This window comes from Puma concolor, chromosome D2 (genome assembly GCF_028749965.1).
Source record: "Puma concolor isolate L17-30 chromosome D2, mPumCon1.1.hap2, whole genome shotgun sequence".
In the NCBI taxonomy this organism is placed as follows: Eukaryota; Metazoa; Chordata; class Mammalia; order Carnivora; family Felidae; genus Puma; species Puma concolor.
Window position 1 is genome coordinate 56,408,460 of NC_141677.1, and position 22,062 is coordinate 56,430,521.

At 37.6% G+C, this 22,062-nt stretch overlaps 1 protein-coding gene and 1 non-coding gene across 7 annotated transcripts in view; both read left to right on the forward strand.

Annotated features, from left to right (window-relative positions):
* The first annotated feature begins 663 nt into the window (after positions 1-663).
* The window catches only part of ZNF518A (zinc finger protein 518A), a 28,075-nt gene continuing 6,676 nt past the window's right edge, over positions 664-22,062 (forward strand). The window contains exons 1-5 of one of the 6 annotated variants that reach the window (XR_015241760.1): positions 664-1,022; positions 3,509-3,594; positions 18,423-18,573; positions 21,299-21,348; positions 21,879-22,002. The gene's annotated coding sequence lies outside the window, so the exon portion shown is untranslated. The other 5 variants (XM_086680502.1, XM_086680503.1, XM_086680505.1 and 2 more) reach the window with 5 other exon arrangements.
* Positions 20,345-20,447, forward strand: LOC112854925 (U6 spliceosomal RNA). The gene has a single exon (XR_003222998.2). It is a non-coding gene; the product is annotated as a U6 spliceosomal RNA (small nuclear RNA).

The following is a 22,062-nucleotide window of genomic DNA, read 5'->3' on the forward strand; positions in this document are numbered from 1 at the left end:
GCAGAAAATCTTGTGTCTGGCTACAGGTTGACATTTTCAAAGCATACTCTAAGACAATAAAAAATGTTTATGATAAACACTAAATTTTTTTTTCAACGAATACAACTCGATTGCAGTTTCACTTTTAATATTAATATGTTGATGTACACCTCTGCCCCAGATTTTTTTACAGTTTTTGCTATATATATATGTGTGTGTATATATATGTATATATATATGTGTATATATATATGAAGGTATATATATGTAAGTTTATAATATGTAAAAAGTGAAATTAATAGGTCGGCTTTCAGAAATGCTCTACAAGAGACAAGGGGAGCCATTCCCGCCTTTGGGAAAAACCCAATCATAATATTAATTGGCCTCTTTGTCCAGCTCAGTTGTGTGATGTTGTGGAAGGATTCCTTTGATGGGAATGAAATCTCCCTTGTTGTAACGATAGTTTTCAGATCAATTATTATATATGTGCACGTTTGGAGTTCAGTATGTCTTCCTGAGGGTCTTGGGCAGCTTCCTTCATTGACGTGGGCTGCAATGGCTGCTAAAACCTGGGAGTCAAAAGCAACGAGGAGGAGACGCCATTTGCAAAGCCGGAAATGATTAAAATCTCAGGGTTGAGACCATTCCCAGTTAGTAAGGGCTTGCCAAGACCACAGTTCCTGCTTCTGGTGTCTACTCTGAAGAGCATAGAGTAGAGGTTTGTCTACCCCAACATGGGCAGTAGGATCTCTGCAGCTGCTGGAGAACACAGGGGGAGGGTGAGTCACTGGCGTGGCAGGCATCGGGGAAGCGCGCTAATTTGAGAGGTCAGCGGCAAGTCCAGCTCAATGGCCTAGTCTCGCCAGGCTAAGGCGCGAACCCTGCCGGCCTCCGTCCTCTTCCGCTCGCTTCAGGTACTGCCCGGCGGATCCCTCCGCCGCAGCGTGCGCTACCGGTAGCGCCGCGATCGGCTTTTCGGCAATACCCGGATGGAAGCGTAATGGCCGCCATCGGGGACTCGCAGGCAATGGGGACCACGACAGGTATTCCCTATGAACGGGGCCGCTCAGACTTGTTAGGATGCCGGGACTTCTAGATGGCCAGCCAGGGGGCAAAGTGCGAGTTTGTGGGGGTGTCAGGGTCCCCTGAACCGGCTCAGGGATCCGCCTCTCGTGATAGGAAGCGCCTGCTAAATAGTCCCGGCTATTCAGCGCTTCCGCCTAACTTGCCGCAAAGTTTTTCTAGAGAAGTGGGCTCTTTTATCCGGCGCTCCTGCAGGCTGCTAGAGCTAGCCTTCTGTTTCTTAGCTGGGTTTGCACTACGTTCGGGCTCTTTGAACTCTACACTCTCCCACAGCTTAGGAGCTGGAGCGGGAGCGCGGCGACAGTGTGCCTCCGCGCGCCCGAGGGGAGCCGAACCCCGGAGGAAGGGGCGGATCGGGCGCGGTGTTTGGGACGGAGCGGGGCGCGCGGCGCTCGAAGCACCCACTCGGCGCGTTCCGGGGCTGGTGGAGACAGCATGGGCAGTCCTGCGGCCGCACCCCTCGAGCTGTAGATTCGCAGGCCCACGGCAGCCCGACTCGACGGCGTCCCCATTGTGGGTCCAGTTTGTGGTCATTGGAGGTCTTTTCTTGCAGATACGCACAGCTCTCTGGCGCGCGCTCTCTCCTCCAGAGTTGGCCACAGGCGCCCTTCCTTGCAGACCCCAACCACACCCAGTGGCAGATGGATTTCTTTGTAACTGGCTTTCTCACTTGTAGGGTCCATTTTGAGTCTATTCTTAACATGGTGTCCTCATTGTCAAGTAGACAGTCTCTTCCTAGATGGATATGGTAATGGAATATATGTAGGGTGAATGTATATGAGGTAAAATGTTGTAACTTAGGAAGAGCAACAAAACAGATGTGGTAGCTTTAAGGTTCAGAATACAAAAGTTTAGGCTCAGTTTTCTTTTTAGGTTTAAATTTGGGGCGTTTAGTGTTTGTGATCTATTTTAGTGAAAACATTCGTTTAGTATGTTTGGATATCAAAAGTCTAAAAAAACACCAGAAAAATAAAATAAGTCAATATTTAAGGAATTCGTAAGAATGCTTGAACTTTGTGTGGCTGTAGCAATGGTGAAACAAGACGCCAAACTGTACATCAGGGTAGGAATTTCATTAACTAGAGCGTCTGTGTGTTAGGCCTAGTTTACTGTTTGTTTGTTTGTTTTTTTTCTTTTTTCTTTTTTATGCAGCAAGGGATCGGATTTGAGTGTACTCTAAAATTAGTATCCTCAGGTTGAACAGATAGAAACCACTTAAATCGATGCAATGGAATACCCTGACCTCTTTTAACTGCAAATCCGTAGAAATGGATTATCTTTCAGCAAAACTATATGTTTCTGATATTCATGAAGAAAGCATTGCATTGTATTAACATTTTTCAGGCGTTAGCATTTCATGAGTATGGTAAGCGTAGTAGACCCCGTTATTTTTGTTAAAATCCTCATAAATAAGATGATCCCCAGGTTTAGAAAATTGTTAACAAAAGGGAAGGGAGGGATAAAATAAAAGTATCTAACCTATATTGCACATCCAAATTTTTCTTTATTTTTTTGCAGTGAAAGTAAGTATAAATACCAATTCAAAACGTTTTAGATATGGTTTTATGGAAGGGTAAAAGGATCAACAACCATGATGAATACCTACTATGTGCATTGATAATGTATGAGCTTTTAAATGGTTGAGATTTTTTTATCATCACACTTAAAATCCTATCCTATTCTCTGGTAATAGTATGTTGCGGTCCCAAGTTTTTATATCTTGAAGCATTCCAGAGGATATATTTTAGCATAAATACACAATTTGACTTTAAAACATACTTTAAACATGTCATTTAATGTACTTTTATTCTTTACTTTTCTGTTTGGAATTGTTCTTACTGAAGCAATGTTTGCTTTAGATCACTTAATACAACTTTTTTTTTGATGATAAAAGATTTGAGGGTTTTTTTGCTCAGTTCCTTTGGGTACTCTACTAAAAGTTTTGTGATAAAGCACTATATAAGCAGAAGAAAAGAATTGCAATAAAGTTGAAGTTTTTATTAATTATCTGATCCCAGGTGTGTAGAGGCTATGAATGTTTCAGTTCTACATGGGGTATTGACTTTACATGGTCAGCAATATACATGGGATACTAGCACAATGAGTATTAAGAGGTAGTATTTTGGTAGTAGGGTATCTGGGGTGGAATCAGATCTAGATTGTTCTAAGATTGTGATATTGGGCAAATTTTCCTGATCTTGTAATAAATGAGTTGGATGGAGTCTGAGCTCCCTTCTAAGCTTCGAGTTTTCTGATTTTTATAAATTTATGATGTTATCATGGAGTAGCAATGATGGGTTATTTGCCTAAGGGCAGAGAGGTTTTTTTGTTCCTTTCAAATTTAAACACATAAGTTGAATATGAAGCATAATTGAATCATGAGTATAAAAAACATTTTACTAACAGTTTATGCAGTCAGTTTTAAACTCTTGGTCTTCATTTCCAGGTATCGTCTCTTCTTTTGACCACTGTTCCTGATTGTGGCTTTGTCCAAGCATTAAATTGCGTGCCTTTTGTTCCTTGAAGAAGGAGGTATGGTAAAGATTGAAGTATTACAGTATGTAGTCTATTAAGCAGTAAGTTAATATGTTTTGATATGGGACAAAAAAATAAGAATTACGAGTTTTCATAAGTTATAGTTTTATGTTTGGCTTAAATAAAAAATACAGGTTTCCTTTTAATGTTGGCAGAAAAGGTAGTTTTGGTTTCCTAGTTTGTTATTTAACATTTCATTAGAAATCTAAAGATAATTTAAGCTGTATTTTTCTAAACATAAAGACAACATTAAGGGCTTCTGGGTAATGAACGATGGAGACATATATGGTAGGAAGATGTTTTGAAGTTGTATAAATGACCAGAAGAGTGTTTGTGTTTTGCTCTGGTAAGTGTAAAGTAATGTTCCTAAAAAAAAAACCCCGATATTTATATCATGATTAATGGCATCTACATTATGAATCAGGAAAGATATTTGGGAATCACTGTGGAGTTATGACTTGTTTCCTGAAGGCAATCATCTGAATATCCTGGTGTGAACAAAAAGAAGGGGGAAAATCTGCCATCGAATCCATGGTATTGTAAGGAAAGCTTTGCAAACTCAGTGAAAATATTGTACCCTTGTACAAAAATACAGTTTATCTACCGTGGAAGCACAGTTTTTCTTGCTGTTTGTTTTGGGTAGGTACTGGGATACCACAGTATTATAATTCCCCTCACCAAATGCAATAAGTATACCCATAAATATAACTCTAAATTAGAAATAAGATTATGTACGGGACACCCGGGTGGCTTAGTTGGTAGAGTGCCCGACTTCAGCTCAGGTCATAATCTCACGGTTCACGAGTTTGAGCCCCATGTCAGGCTCTGTGCTGACAGCTCAGAGCCTGGAGCCTGCTTCAGATCTCTCTCTGCCTTTCCCCAGCTCACTCTGTCTCTCTCTCTCTCCCTCTCTCAAAAATAAATAAACATTAAAAAAAATAAGATTATGTATATAACTACTAAAAAAGTGGAAGAGGACTATACCAACTGAAATTATTACTTTACTAATCATAACCATGTTTTGCCATGAGTTTTACTAGCAGATGGTTTTCTTTTCAGGGTCATTTTTCACAAAGGCAGGAATGTTTTTTTTTTTTTAGAAGTTAATATCTAACAACTACAGTGAGTACAAAGCAACAAAGCTTAGATACCAGGTTATTATTTATGTTCATTTATATGTGTAATTTCTTCCTACGTAACAATTGTTTGACCTCTAACTGAATTAGGTTTGCATGGGTACTGTGTTGTTTTCTGAATAAAGTAAATGCTGAGTGCTAAGAATTTTCTTTACTGTGTTTGATCCAAAATTCTCAGAAGAAGTTACACAATGAAGAGTGAAAACTTCAAATGTAATGAAGTAAACAAGAGGCTGCTGTATGATGACTTACCAAAATGATTTGGATTATTCCATCTTGAAAAATTGTGAGCAGAGTCTGACTAAATTTTAAATTTACTTTTTATTTTTTTAAGTTTACTTACTTATATTGAGAGAGCACGTGAGAGAGAGAGAGAGAGCGTGCAAACAGGGAAGGGGGCAGACAGAGAGGGAGAGAGAGAGAATCCCAAGCAGACTCTGCACCTTCGCAAGGAGCCTGATATGGGACTCGAACCCATGAACCATGAGATCATGACCTGAGCCAAAACCAAGAGTCAGGCGTTTAACTGACTGAGCCATCCATGTGTCCCTGACTAAATTTTGAAATCGTGATCGGTATGACTGCATGAAATAGGTATCAGAATTAAGTTGCATGACTTGAAGCTTAGGATAATTAAGTAGGTCTCACATGGGTCTTATTTTAAGAAGTGGTAATAGCCAAAAACAAATATTGGCTTTGTGGAAAGTCTAGTAAGTGCAAAATGTGGTAAAATCATCACCAATTCCTAATTAAAATTGGGTTGTTAGAGGTTATAGCTGGTAGAAAAAAATTAGACATATATATGTTTTTGTTGACCTTGAACAATGTGGGGGTAGGTAGATTTCCAATTCCATGCAGTTGGAAATCTGTGTGTATTCTTTTGACTCCCCTAAAATTTAACTGCTATAAGCCTTCTGTTGATTGGAAGCCTTACTGATAGCATGAACAGTTGAATAACACATACTTTGTATATGTGTTAGAGGCTGTGTTCTTAAAATAAATGAGGATAAAGTAGGCTAGAGAACAGAGAGTGTTATTAAGAAAATCGTAAGGAAGAGAAATATATATTTGTAGTACTGTATTGAAAAAAATCTGTGCATAAGTGGACCTGTGCAGTTCAAAGCTGTGCTGTTCTAGGGTCAGCTGTATGCTAATTTGCTCAACTCCGTATCTCTTCATTTGGGGAATCATCTCTTCGCCTATCATGTGTGGTTGATAGGCTGCCTGTCAGTCGTATACTCTTATAACCCAAACCTAGTCATCCCTATTGCAACAGTGATTGCGTATTGATCCAGCAGAGCCAATTAGAATCCTGTGACATTGATGTATGAATGCTAGGAGAAAGATGCTCCCTTTTTTCTGAAGTTATTAATCTGGGTGTTAGTAGGATTCTTATTAATTAATTCAGATTAACTCTTATTAATCTGGGTGTTAGTAGTAGGGTGTTAGTGCATTCTTTCCCACATGTATAAGAACGCTATCTGTAGTAGGAGAAAGTGAAACCATAAATAAATGGGAGATAGGTTGAGGTAGCATGCCAATTTCAGTTCCAGGGACTGTGGTATGAGATATCTATGGTTTTCTTTTGATTCTGTCAGCTACCCTGGTGTCCTTTCCAGTCCATGAGCCAAAATTTTATATATAAATTAGTTTGAATTGGATTGCAGCAGAAAATGTTCTGATGAATATTTGGCCCTTATGAATTTAAGGTCTATAGCTTCAAGTTGACCACATCCATCTACAATTTGCCCTTTTCTTCCACCTTATGAAGAATGCCCATTATTCATTCATCATTCATGTATACATTTAGTCCTTCATTCAACCTACAAACATTTGTTGAGTGTCTACTATGTACAAGTACGTGCAGCTGCCTGGATAGTCAAGGATTCTACCTACTTGCTGAGGATGATGGACTTCCTTTAATGTAGCACATTTTTATATACTTAGGTTACACAGGTCAACAAGAGTGTGTTGAGAATAATCAGTGCTGTGCTCAGCATTTTAGTAATATGAAAGAATAAAAGGAATTGTTTGCCTTCAAAGTGTTTACAGTTTAGTTAAGGAATCCAGATTAATGTGTATGAAATGACACAAACAACAGGTAAATGCATATACATTCATGTAGTCTGGATATTAAATCTGAGTTCTGATAGAAAGGAAATTAGTGAGGGCTAGAAGGTTTCTTCAGGGAGGTATGAGTGCAAATAGGTTTTAACTTATGAGTCATTTTGATAGGCACAGAATAATTGAGGAAAGGATGGAGTTGAAAATGACTAAGGACTGATCCAAGATAGGGAGGAGATTGGTTTGACTGTAACGGTTTGTATTTTGGGGAAATGAGAGGTAGTGATAATAAGGTTGACTATTTTAGGTAAATCCACGTATGAGGCATTTGGACAGCCAAACAAATTTTATTTTCTGTTAAGGTGGAGATTGCTTTGAATAAAATGTTTATATTTCTTTGCCATTTTTGTGATGCTAAGGTGCAAAATAAGTGTAATCAAGTGATGTAAGTTTACTTCTTGTGGAAAACATCTTGTTATATTTTCTGTCTTGGAAATTTTTTATTTTTATTTAAAAAAAATTTTTTTAACATTCATTTTTGAGATAGAAAGAGTGAGCGTGGGAGGGGCAGAGAGAGAGGGAGAGACAGAATCTGAAGCAGGGTCCAGGCTCTGAGCTGTCAGCACAGAGCCCTATGCGGGGCTCAAACCCACAAACCGTGAGATCATGACCTGAGCCAAAGTTGGAAGTTTAACCGACTGAGCAATGCAGGCACCCCTGCCTTGGAAATTTTTTAAAAACAATCATTAATTTGCGGTGTTCTGTTTTATACATATTATACACATATATATAAAATTGGTTTCTTTCTTCTTACCTGCCCCTTTTTGAGAGATCCCATAGTAACAGTGGCATAACCATACCCTTCCTCTAGAGAAACAGCCAGTTCAAAACTAACGTTGCAATAGATGTAAAAGCATTCTGAAAGAGATAAGGAATTAAATTAATGTTTGATTGCTCACATAACAATTGTTTTGAGCTCCAGATACTAGGAATGACGTATAGGTTAATGTGTCATTCTTTCATTAAATGCTGTTGTTAACTTCACCTTTTTTCAATAACCAGTTAGCTGATATTCAACTCAAGAGAATTAACATTTGGAACATTCCTGTATACCAGGGTTGGCAAACTTTTGCCGTAAATGGCCAGGTAGTATATATTTTAGGCTTCGTTGGCAGTATGATCTCTACACCTATCAGCTGCTGTTGGAACACGATAGCAGCCATAGACCATATGTAAATGAACAAGTATAGCTATGTTCTAATGAAACTTAATTTACAAAAAGCAGCAGGCCACATTTGGTGCACAGGGTGTTGGTGTGGACCACCTGTCATAGATTTAATGAGACATTTTATGCCACAGCTTCTCATAATCGCATCTTCCCACTATCCTCCTCTCTAGTAACTATGGATCAGTTATCTTTATTATTTTCTAAGTTTACCTCTCCTACTTGTTCACTTGTTTTTTCTTCATCATCACTTTTTATCTTTCTGTTATATCATTTTCATAAGCACGTAATCATACTGTAATTTCTCCCAGTTTAAAAAAACAAACAAAAAATAACTCCATTTCAATTCCTTTGTCTCTTGGCCTTTTATAGTATAACTCCTTAAAAGGGTTGTCTCCCTTTTATAGTAAAACTCCTTAAAAGGGGGCACCTGGGGGGCTCAGCTGTTTGGGCGTCTGACTTGATTTCAGCTCGAGTCATAATTTCACAGTTTGTGAGATTAAACCCATGAATTATTGTTAACATGTCTCTGCTGGTGATGTGGAGCCTGCTGGGGAATTCTCCCTCCCTTTCTGCCCCTCCCCTGATTGAGCACGCTCTCTCTCTGTCAAAATAAACATTAAAAAAAAAAGTTATCTGTACTGCATCTATATCTCCCTTTTTTCCCCTCCCATTTTCTCCTAAATCCATGCTAGTCATCCCTTCTATATAACCCCACTGAAACCATTCTAATCAGTGTCACCAATGGTCTTGACATTAAGTCCAGTGGTCAATTCTCAGTCCTCATCTTACTTGAGAGAGTTGATCAATACCTGATCCTGGAAACACATTGTTCACTGCTTTCAGGACACCACTCTCTTTACTTACCTCATTGGTCATTCCTTTCATCCTTACCAGCTGGTTCTTTCTCCTCTTTTTCCTCTAAATGTTGTAGCATCTTGAGGCTCAGGCCTTGGACTTCTCTCTTTGTGTACTTAGCCCTTGGTGATTTCATTCAATTCTATATACATAAATACATACACACACCACTGATTCCCAAAATTTTATCTTACATCCAGACCTCCATATTCTGTATTCAGCTACACATCCACATTTCCACTTGGCTGTCAGCTAGATACCTGAAATTCCACTAAAACTGAACTCTTGATATATATTCTATACTTCTTGTTCCCACTCTGTCTTTTCTGTATTAATAAATAGCAGTGCATTTCTTCATTTGCTGAAGTTGGAACTTTGGGAGTTATCCTTGACATGTCTCTTTCTCACAGACCAAATGGAGTCTGTCAGCATATCCACGGCCTAACCATATCACATTCTCTCCACCAAGCCACCATCATCTCTGACCTGGATGTTGTAGTGTAATTATCTCCAAAGTGGTCTTCTTGCTTTTACTCTTACTTCCTTCCCAAATACTTTGTTCTTAACATTGTAGCCAAAGTGATCTCTAAAAAATAATTCAGCTTATGTTACTTCTTTACCCCAAATGTTCCAGTAGCTTCTCATCTTGTTTATAGTAAAACCAAAGTCCTTGTAGTATCCCTCAGGCCTTGTGTCAGTTCCCTCATTACTTCTTTGACCTCATCTCCTACTGCTTTCTTCCCTGTGCTGTTTTCTTGTTCTAGGCCTACCGACCTTGCTCTTCTCTGAACATGCTAGGGACGCTCCATACTCAGGGTGTTAGCACTCATTATTTCTTTTCTTGGAATGCTTTCTGCCTCAATGTTTTAAGATCTTGGCTTAAATAAGACTTTTTCAAATGAGGGCTACCTGACTTCATATTTAAAATTGCAACTCTGATTCTGCCTATTTTTCACCATAGGTATTTATCACCTTTGAATATGTTACACATGTCATATGTAATAGGAATTTACTTATCTTGTTTATTATCTACATAGCTAGTAGAGTGTTATGTCCATGAGGGGAGGGGTTTTTGTCTGTTTTATTCATTGCTGTATTCTCAATACTTAAAACAAAGATTGGCACAGATTTGGTGCTAGCTACATGCCCAACACTATGCCAGATGCTGGTGGTATAGCAAAAAACATGACAGATGTGTTCCTTATACTTATGCAGTTTTTATTTCAGTGGTAACGACAGATAGAAAATAAATTGTCAAATATATAAAATATTGCCAGAGGAAAAAAAAGTGTTATAAAAAAGAAATACAAGGAGCTTAGAGAATAATATTTTTCTGGTTGAGAAGCAGCACTTTATATGTTGGGGAGACCCTTCTGAGGTGATGACATCTGAGCTGAGACCTAAAAGATGAGAAAGATCTAGGCATTTGAAAACTAGGAGAAAGACCAATTCAATTCAAGCAGGGAACAGCAGGTGCAAAGGTCTGAGATAGGAAAGGAGTATTTGAGGAACTGAGAGGCTATCTGTGGTAGCTTTCTGGAGTGCATTTACAGATGAGGAAATTGGTATGAGGTGAAGTTTAGGAGAGAGGTCCAGGACCAGATGTCACTGCTCCTTGTAAGTCTTGGCAGAGATTAAATTTTGTTTTAAGTGCTTTGGGAAGCCACTGTAGATTTTAAAGCAGGGAGCGTTGTGATCTATTTTATATTAAGATCACGTTTGCTCCTGTGTGGAGAATGGATTCACAGGAAGGTGGTGGGCAAGAGAGAAGCATGAATGCCAGTTAGGTTATTTTAATCCAAGTTATAGATGGCAGTGGACTGAGAAGATGGTGGTGGAGGTGGAGAGAATTCAAGATGTATTTTGGAGATAGAATTGACAGGACTTGCTTATGGATTAGTGTGGGAGTAAGAGAAAGAAGGCGCAGAATGATTCCTTCATTTCTGGGATGAGTAAGTGGATGGATTGCGGTGCCATGTTACGATGGTGGGGCAGCCTGGGAAGTGGAGTTTGTTTCTGTCCTTGAGGCAGGTGCTTTATAGAGCCAGAGAAAAATGAAATAGTTTATATTGTTTTGAGAAGCAGAGGGGAAATGGATTACATGTTGATACATGTTCTCCCAATCGAATAGCCATAAATCTTGATTCCCCTCCCCCCACCAAGTGTTCCAAAATCTTAAGTAAACTCTGCCTACTCTGAGTTACTGCCACAACAAAATGACAAAGAAGAAAGGCATGAGAGATGAAATAACCTTTCTCCTTCCCATACTAAATTTGGTGGTCTTTATTTCACTTTGGATAGATTACTTTGATTTTTCTCCCAATTCCTACATATTGAAAATGTGATTTCTGACCATGTGAGAGAGAACGTGCACGTGCGCGTGAGCTTGTGTGTGTGTTTTAAATCAAATTCCATTGCAGCAAAAAAAGTTTACGTGATCTGCAACGTTTGCTATTTGCTATAAAGTCATTTAATCTGAAATCACAGGAAGTCAGATATTTGGGTTGCAAATAAAAGAATGAGTCGGGAGTGTGTTAGGACCCTGTGTACCAATCATCTTGACTTTCGTGAGGCATAAATGAAAAATATAAAATAGAACTTCTCTTTAAGGGAGGTAAAACTTAAAAAATGAAATGATGTAACTATAAAGCAGTGTAATGAAGTGGTGAACAATGGCTGTACTTTAAATGGATATGCAGAGAAGGGAGAGATTAATGTGTATTGCAGAAGGTTTCGTGTGCCTATAGGAGGTAGAATTAGACAGGAAGTTTGACTAATATGGAATGAAGATAGAAGGGGATGACAAGCCTGGTGAGAGGAAGCAGGATGAACAAAGATAAATAAAAGTGTATGTGTAGGTAGTGGATAGCATCTTAGATATTGGGCACTGTACCTTATGGATAATGAGCAGTCATCATCTCAGTAATAAGAAATAAGATTAAGGGGTGTTTGGTGGCTCAGTCGGTTAAGTGTCCACTCTTGATTTCCGCTCAGGTCATAAACTCGAGGTTTGTGGAATCGAGCCCGGTGTAGGACTCTGCGCGGACAGTACAGAGCCTGCTTGGGATTCTTTCTCCCCCCACTCTCTGCCCCTCCCCTGCTCATGCTCTGCCCCTCCCCTGCTCATGCACAGAGAGAGCATGACAGCTCTCTGTCTCTCTCTCTCAAAATAAATAAGCTTTAAAAAAAAAAAAAGATGAACCTGAACTGCTTCTGTATTTTAATTTTTCCATTTTGTACTCCTTCATAATTGTATCAGTGTCACTAGCCTACCTGAGTGGTACATGGCTCACATGTATTCTCGCATTTTGAACATTTCTGAATCTGTACTTCCTTACATCTGCATATTTAACTCTTTATTTTTCTTTTCTGTTTAAGTTGTTTATTAGGCCACAAAGATTTGGAGGGAGCTGGCTTTTATTATGTGTGTATATGTATACAATATGTATGTGTATATATACCTGTATACATATATATATATATATATACACAAAATAGATACACATACACATATATATGTATTATATATGTGTGTATATATATATGTATATTCTACAAAATTTATTCTTTCACTTGTTTAAAATATGATAGGTATTAGGGGCGCCTGGGTGGCTCAGTCGGTTAAGCGTCCGACTTCGGCTCAGGTCATGATCTCGCGGTCCGTGAGTTCAAGCCCCGCGTCAGGCTCTGTGCTGACCACTCAGAACCTGGAGCCTGTTTCAGATTCTGTGTCTCCCTCTCTCTCTGACCCTCCCCCCGTTCATGCTCTGTCTCTCTCTGTCTCAAAAATAAATAAACGTTAAAAAAATAAAAAAAAATAAAATATGATAGGTATTATTAGCCCTGTAGGTGAACTTTTTAAAAACTTAAAACAGCTATAAAAAAAACTAAGCCCAGAGTGTATGTTTCAAGTCATGAAAAGATTATTGTTTTGAAGGCGTTATATGGTTCTGCTTTGAAAATATGTTTTAGGGTTTTTTGTGTTCTCTTCTAGATCCCTTTTAGACAGAACTTTACATTTTTTCAGTAAGCTCTACTGATGCATGCTGCTTTTGTTTTACCTCTAGTTATATATTCATATGACTGTTTTGAATTCAGTTATCTCTGTAGAAAAAATTTGGTGATTCAAGGAATGAAATTGTTATACAAAATAATGACTAATTATATTAGTCTTTCTGTGTAATGTGACAAGTTAGGTTACAGAGCTACATGCTAAGTTACAAATGGGGCAAAGCTAAAATCAGAATTTTTTAGTTCTTTGTTTACTGTTTAAGCAACTGGAATGTAATAAAGAGCATATAGATTCTTCCTTTTTATACCATTTCAATAAAGCTAAAGACTGTAAAATGTCTTTGCTTTTTAGTCTGTTGTAGACAGCAAACGAAACTCTAAGAATGACGCTTTTTGATTTATTCTATTCAAATGTTCTTTATCCTTGGTGTTTTACTTTGGGAATCATCTTTTTAAAATTTTTCTGTGTGTTTCTTAATATGCGAACACTGCCAGTTCTGTGGTTCCTTACTCTTTATGTGGATTGTCACTTCTCTGATTTTCCAACTTCTATTTTTACTGTCTCCAATATATCTTGCTTTCTAGTAGCATTCTAATAATATTTCTAAAATAGTGCCTTTATAACTTCTCTCTGCTCATGGGCTAGCCATGGCTTCTGGTTACCTTTCATTTCAAGTTCAAATCTGTCCTCTGTAGTCTGTTCTCACTTAACCTCCCTATTATACATTTTCTCTGTGATCTCAATCCTGCAGTGCCATGAGAGAAAAATGCCTTTCTTCAGTGTTACTCCATTTTTCTGGTCTGGATAGCCTTTGCTCCTTTCTTGCAAGTTTAAGTCCTTTCCTCTTTAAAGGATCATCACAAAACCTACCTTTCTGTGAATTAAATGCAGTCAGCATTGATCTATCAACTTAATGCCTTAAGAGTCTTTAGTTTCAAGTAATAAAACTAGCTTAAGCTAGTTTAAGTTAGGGTAATCTGAAAAGGAGGAATTTATCTTAAGGATACAGATTTCCTAGAATTCAAGGGCAGGAATAGATGCAGGCCGCAGTAAAGCCTTGGTGGTAGTAACATTGCCCTCTTGGTTCACTCTGGAGTACTTACGAAAGCTGATGATTCTCTCCCTGCTGTTTGGGTACGTTTGTCTTCTGTTATGCCATGCTGTCATTCCCTAAAAGAAATTAATATGTTGTCAGTAGTTTAGAACGTATCTTTCCATAGATTTGTCTATGCTTATGCAAACATACCCGCATACTATCTTTTCTCCTGACATGAAAATGGGGATCTTTCCTCCTAATTTAAAAATGTGTTATATGCCGTCATCTGCAACTTCCTTTTTTAAAAACAAACAAAAAAATTCACAATGAAATCAATTCAGTACGTACATCTTTTTGTTTATAATGTTTTCGTGTGGATGGATGTTGCATAATTAATCATTTTCCTACAAATGAACATTTAAGTGATACCGATACATATGTTGTACTTTTATTTATGTAAGATGGATTGTTAAAAGTGCAGTTTATGGGAGTATACTTAGACAATGTGTAGGAAATTTATTATTTTCAAGGAAAATATAAATTGCCTAAAGTGGCTCAAGCAGTGGAAACCCTGAAGAGCCCAGAAACTGTAGAAGAGCTTGCAAAGGTTGGAAGGCCTAAAATCTAAAGAGGTACCAGGCCCATGTGGTATTTTTGGTGCAATCGTGTAATTTTAAGGAGTAGGCAATTTTCATGTTTAGTGAACTAATTCCAGAGGAGATGAAATTGTGGAAGTTATTCCGATTTCATTTTACATATTCTCCATAATGCCAACATCAAAACTATTAAAGATAGCAGAAAATTCTGAATAAAATTTTGTCAGGTCAAAACCAGCACTTTATTAAAGAATAATATGCTTAACTAATGTAAAAACAGTTCAACATTATACTTGCTCTTCATTTCATTGTATAGTATACAGGTTTCCTTCACTATCTGAAACAAGAGTGGTCCTCTGAAACCTTTTGTAGGCTGAAAATGGTATAAAGTGAAGAAACAATTACCGTTCCTTTAGGTGGAAAAGTTTTGGGTGTTCTCAGAGCCAAAAAATAACCTTAGTCTTAGGCTTTTCTGATATCTTGAGGCATATCTTGTTGGTGGAGGCAGAAATAATTGCGATAAAAGCACAGATGCTCACAAACACAGTTCAAAGCTATGGCCATGTTGAATGACATGTTGATTTGTAGTTCCTGGGGAAGGAGCTTGGTGCCACTCACTGCTTGGGGTGTGCGCTGCCTCTATAAGAGCTCGCTGCAAACAAAGGCTGAAAGCTGTTTCTGCTCTTTACCTTTTTTTGTAAAACCATGTCTTTTGGTCAGCAAAAACATACTAATGTAGGTCTTGTAAGTGAAGTGGCATAATGCAAACTTTTTGAAAAGTGAACTTTCAAAAAGCAGGGGATACCTGTATAAAAAGAAATAGTTGAATTTAGATCGTTACAGTTTTTCCTATTTCTTTATCTTTTTTCTTTTTAAAAAGTTTTTAATATTTTTTTAGTGTCTTTCTTTTAACAGTGTATTGAGATCAGGAAGCATATTGGTTGATTACCATTTGTTTTCTATGTAAAATACATAAAACTTTTTATGAATGTATAACTGCATTCGTAATTGTTACTCTGGTAGTGCCAACTTTTTTACTTTTTTAGGTAACATCATGGCTCACAAATTCTTAAATAAGCAAAAAATTGCTTCTCAATAGCATGAATTTATATATCATGAGTGACCTCTAATAGCACGATTTTATATTCTTTGAGCATTATGTTCGCCTCCAACTTTATGGCTGTTATACAGTCTTTTCTGCAGAGGTGTGATTGGGTACTTGTGTACTGATGTGAGGAGTGTAGTGTTGAATGATACCTATTTTGTTTTGATTTCCACCCTTTAGTGTCTACATCCCACAATTTTGTGCTGGCATCAGGTTTGTTCAGAAAAAACTCAGTTGGTTTATGGCAGAATTCACTTGCTTTGTTTGAGAATTTCAAAATTTTCGTGGCTTCGTACCACTTTTTGATAAAGTTTCATAACTGTGGTCTAGACGCAAAGAGGTCATTCTCCTCACATCAAAATGTGAGTTGTTTGCTTATGCTGTGATAAGGAGGTATGCCAATGTGGAGGCCATAGTGATCCAAGGACAACATTTTAAGAAACAGTGACTTAGGATACACTAGTAATCACTATAAACATTTTTATGTGTGTATTCCTGACTTCTTACTATGAGTCTGTATGGGTCTATGTCTCTTCTCTATACACCTATTAATTTTTGAGCAGATTAAACCCTAATATGTCTACTGTTTGTTTCTTGTTTTTTTTTTTCATTGAATGCATCTTGGATCTCTTCCTATCAATAAATGTAGGTTTGCAGTATTGTTTTTAAAACAATAATATTCCATTAAATGAAAATACTATAATTTATTTTACTATTTTCTTTAATCTTTTTTTTTAAAAAGCTTATTTATTTTGAGACAGAGAGTGTGCGCACAAACACAATTAGGGGAGGGGCAGAGAGAGAGGGAGAGAGAATCCTAAGCAGGCTCCCCACTGTCAGCGCAGAGCCTGATGTGGGGCTTGATCTCTCAAACCATGATATCATATGGTACCCACTCTCTCACGTGTGTCTGGTATCCCCTGTTTAAGAGAGTGTGTTTACTTTTTGCAGAGAATAAACTGCTGCTGTGGTGGGGAAATAGCAGTTACCTAGCCTGGAGTGAGAAAGGGAATCTTGGCATCGAACCAGAACTCAAGCAGCTTTCTCCAAATTTCTCTTTGTTTTAGCTTTCTCCTCCCTTCTTCCCATTTCATAGTTACTTTGTACTGCCAGTTCCTAAGCCTTTCAAAGATTCAGAGTGTAAAATAGGTTAGTTCTTAGCTTTCGCCACTGTCTGTCTGGGATTCAGTTTTCTTGGGTCTGCAGGGTCATTTACTAATTTTTCTGCTTTCCAGCATTTAGGAAGTTGTTGCTATTGTCATACTTCCTGTTTCCTATTAATTTTTCTTTAAGGACTCCTTACCCTATTTGTCATGTTGTGAATGTTCCCCTCCTCTAGTTTTTTTTTCTTTTCTTAACTATTACAAAATATTTACTTTTATTTCTATTTTGTAGATTTTGTTCTTGACAGATATTTCTTCTATAACACATTATTCCTTTCTTTTAGTCCTTGTTTTTCTGATTGAAATTTGATTTTGCTGAAGTATTTACTTGAAACTTTATTCCAGAAAGAGTACATGTATAGCGTATTCTCTAAATCATTTTGCACATCTAAAATTGTGCTTTTCCCTCATGCATTTTCCTAGGTATAGAATTAATTCTTTGGTTAATCAGTTTTCCTCAGAACTCTATATATTCAGGGGCGCCTGGGTGGCGCAGTCAGTTGAGCGTCCGACTTCAGCCAGGTCACGATCTCGCGGTTCGTGAGTTCGAGCCCCGCTTCGGGCTCTGGGCTGATGGCTCAGAGCCTGGAGCCTGTTTCCGATTCTGTGTCTCCCTCTCTCTCTGCCCCTCCCCCGTTCATGCTCTGTCTCTCTCTGTCCCAAAAATAAATAAAAACGTTGAAAAAAAAAAAAAACAACTCTATATATTCTAACATTTAGAATTGTGACTAAAATGTCTGATTAATATTAATTTCTGCTTAAAGTTGGCATTGTTGATGAAAAATCAGATACCTTTTTAGATAATTCTCCCTCTACCTTTTTTTTGTAGCATTTCATTTTTTCTTTTTAAACTCAAAAATTTGACTAGGATAAGTTGTAAACATTGAGGTTTATATTCTCTTCTCACTAATCTTGCTTGGCTTTTGAGGAACTTTTGATTTTGAAAATTCAGGTCTTTAAAAAAAAACAACCCAAAACTCAAGATTTTTTTCTTGTTTTCAAAATCATTATATCTCTGCTATCTGCTACTTTTTTCTCTCCTTCATGACAATATGCTCTTAGTTTTCTTTTTTTAGTATATCATCTCAGGTCTTGCTAAAATTGCCAATTACTACTTGATTCTTTCCCTCTAAGCCTTCTTTTTCCTGCAGTAGTGGCTTTCATGTAGTTACTATTTTTCATTGCCGAATGGGGGAATGAGGAAGGGTTTCTCAGTGCTCAGTTGTTTTCTCTTTGTTGAGCTGTTTCAGCTAGTGATGTTTCTGCCTACTCCCCTCCCCACCTTTTTTTTTTTTTTTTTTTTGAGAGAGAGAGAATCTTAAGCAGGCTCTACACTCAGTGCAGAGCTGACATGGGGCTTGATCCCACAACCCCAGGATGGTGACCTGAGCCGAAATCAAGAGTCGGATGCTCACCCAACTTAAGCACCCAGGTGTCCGGAGATGAATTCTTTAAGAATGAACCAATTTTTTTTTTCAGTTTTTTAGTTAAAAGGAGGTGAAAAGCTAATGTAATTTTTTCCTGACAGCTTAGAGATAATTTACTTATGTCGATAAAGGACAGAACTGTTAAACAGAGGAAGATTTATCTTTGTTCAGAAATAATTTTCTCTTTATATCTTTCTTAACAGCTGGTGCTAGCAACTCCCAGCTTGGCCGCTGGACCTAGCTCAAAACTCTGGATTCATTCTCTTCCTTCCCGTACCTCAGCCCGAGCTTTCTGTCTCCCCAAAGGGTACCACATGATCTTCCTCTCGAGTCCTCACTTCCTCGAATCCCAAGGTATGTAGGGAAGGAGTAGGCTGAATTATGTCCTTTACTTTCTTACGGCATAATAGATGCTTATTATATGTTAGTTAAATGCATGTCCCCTAGTGAAATTCTTCCTTGAGAGTGGTGCTTGGCAGTGAATTAGCATTTGTATTCACTCTCCTCTCTCTGGACTCTATCTTAGCAAACACGTTGCAGTATGTGTATGGAATCTTTTTCTAGTTTCTTGTCATTTTGTAGGTCTTTATTGTATTTTTTGGTTTGTGTTTCAGTGGGCAGTTGGAAGAAGGAAATCAAACAGCTTAAGTTGCCACCTTGATGCAGGAAACTCTCCAGGTTACTTGAAAGGGCCAGGCATACTTTATGCAAATAGTATCATTTCAAGGCTTGATGAGATGTTGGTTAAGTCTTATGAGGTAGTAATATGTAGAGAGAGGACAGTAGTTTCAATGGCAGATTTAAAATCAGTAATCTTTTTGGTAAGGTAAAGATTGAACTGTAGTGAAAAGAGCATTAGCTAGTAGGTTGGAAGATTATAATTCCTCATTCTTTTTTTTATGTTTTCTGATGTGTTCACAACACAATACATTTTTTTGCCCATAGGTGGTAACCATATTGTAATTTGTTACCAGGTGTTGCCTTTGATTGCTTCCGCATACTTAGGTTGAACATAGTTGAAGACAAATAGATTTTCCCCATTTCAAATTTGAGGGTGAAAAACCCCAAACTACCTAAAATACACAAACCCCCCCAATGCTGTATTGTACATGCCATACATTAAATATAAAAAAATATTGATACTCAGTATTGATTACTTAGCAGTTACTAAACTTAAGTAAAAGCTAAGTGGATTTCTTAATAAGGTGGTCCCTTTTATTAATTGTTTTGCCTATGAGGAAAGGACGTGCACTTTAATGGATGGAATTTGTGAACTCTGTTTTGGCTGCCATGTATCCCACTTAATTATTTTCTATTCTTTGTGTCCTGGAACGGTGAGGTTGCTGAAATGTCAACTCTGAACAAGCAATGTATTAATGTATATGTCCTGCCTCTTCCTTTAGACTGTAAGCTGCAGTAGGGTAGAGACCATGTTTTTGACTCTTTCCATAGCACCCAGCAAAATGCCTCACAATCACAGTTGTTATTTATTAGTAAGTTTTGGTTGGTTGACTTGTTTAAAATCCTATTTTTAAACTGGTTGCCAGACTCTGGAGTATGTGTTATGTTATAAGAAAAATTTTAAATTGTACAGATATTTTGAAATGGAATTGATGATATTTAGAAATCCTATCAATCTATTTTCAGCATTACCTATATATTTTTGGACACATGTACTGTTACCACAAGAAACAATTTGCCTTTTATAATAAAACCCACGATATAGTCTCCTCTTGATTACATGTATAATAGAAAGGCTTGAGTATGGATGGTCCAGAGTGACCATAATATGATATTTAGGCAAATGGGGAAGAACCATTATAGGTGTTCTTAAAAGTTTCACATGTTTGAATCTCACCCTCAGATTCTGGTATGGGGAAAACTCCATAGGTGATTATGATGCTGGTCACTGTTGAGAATGTGACAGTCTGCAGGGAATCTTCTCAGTTGGTGTGGAGTATCTACCAGGTGTCGTGAACTTTCTTCCGACCATTTGTTAGTTTTTCTTACTTTCGAAGGAAAAGTTTTTACATTTAGCTTTAAATAATATAGTAAATTTTTAGTGAAAATTTTAATAATTTACTGAGTTAGACACAGTCTGTAAAAACATTTAGGAAACCAGTGTGTGCTTTGGCAGCACTTATACTAAAGTTGGAACAATACAGAGAAGATCAGCATGGCCGCTGCGCAAGGATGACACGCAGATTCGTGAAGCGTTCCGTATTTTGTGCAGTTCCCGAGTGTCCTACCACCCACGGCAGATTAACTCTGAGGAAATGATATGAGTCAGAGGATGGTGTGTAGCACTGAATAGTGAAATTCTGATTTTTCACTATTAAAAAAAAATTCAGTAGACTGGTACCCTACTAATGAATTATCAGTTTAGTATTTATATATTTGAGACTACTAAAGAATGTGTTTTTTAGACCCAACCAAAATTACTAAGTGTGAGAAATATTAAGAGTCTCTTAATATGTAATGTGATGTAACTTTTATCTGTGGTTTCTTAATAAAGGACTTCTGAAATAGTAATGTTTCTTGTTACTTAGATTAATTGAAAACATTTTTAAAGTTTTTATTTATTTGATCTCTCTGCCCAATGTGAGGCTTGAACTCACAACTTCGAGATCAAGAGTTGCATGCTCTTCCAACTAAATCAGCCAGGTGCCCCTAGATTAATTGAAATTTAAAGCTGAGACCTTTGAATAGACATTATGGGTGAAGCTCAATGTGATTTACACTTTATTTTCTTTAGTTTATCTAGTTTTCTGTTACTCACAATATATATTTAAGATCACAAAAGTAAGAGAAGACAATTTTTCCAGTACACATTTTGCTATTCTGCTGAACCTTCAGTATTCAGATTTCAATCTCACCGATGTATTATCACATCTTACTATTTTACTATTTTTTATTCCTTTGCAGTTTGACTCATAATGTGTCATTCCATGGTCATCACAGTAGTGATAGCTACAATTTATATAGCACTTTACAGGATACCGTTACATATATTTTCTTATTTAATCTTTACAACACCCTGTGAAAGGGGAAGTGCTAATTTTTCTTTTTCACTTTATAGATGAAGAAACGAAGACAGAGATTGAGACTTGTCTAGAGTAACACAAACCAGTAAGTGTTGGAGTTAATGGAGGCAGGTAGTAATGGGTGCCTTCTCCTATGCCAGGGGCTTTTCTTGCTGCCATGTACCTGGGTTCTAGGGACAAAGAGCCAAGATGGTCAGGAACCAAAAAGGTAGTAGGTGGACTTAATCGTACCCCAGCAAAATGTGTTATTCCTTCTCATTTCTCTCTCTCTCTCTCTTTTTTTTTTTTTTACACCATTTAGTAGTGATAACTTGAAAGAGCACATAATATCTTTTTGTTGTTGTTAGATAAGTGAAACTTATTTTAAACGTAAGTTATCCCTGAGGCACTAAGGAAGTAGAAAATCTGGAGGGAAGTCTGTTGGATTTCTCAGAGGGTAATAGCTATAGGGTCAGCTAAGGAAGGGAGAAAGTTACTAGTACATGTGTGTAATTGGAACTGAAATTTTTATGGCTCTCATTAAGATTTTTCAAATCCTGTTTAAAGATTGTAATATCAATTTCATATAGCAATCTTAGAGCTTAAGGGTGCTTATCCAGTTGTGGTTTTCTTTAGATGACAGAACCGAGGTGCAGAGAAGTCGAAGCCTGCCTGGTGTCCCAGAGAGTGGCTGCAGGTAGAGCTTGTAGCTGCTGACTTCCTGCTTAGCGCCATCTCTGCTTCCAACTCTTACCTCTTGGTAAGCTGTCCTCGAACTGCTCCACAATTTTTTTCCATCTCTTTTTATGTGTTTGATCGA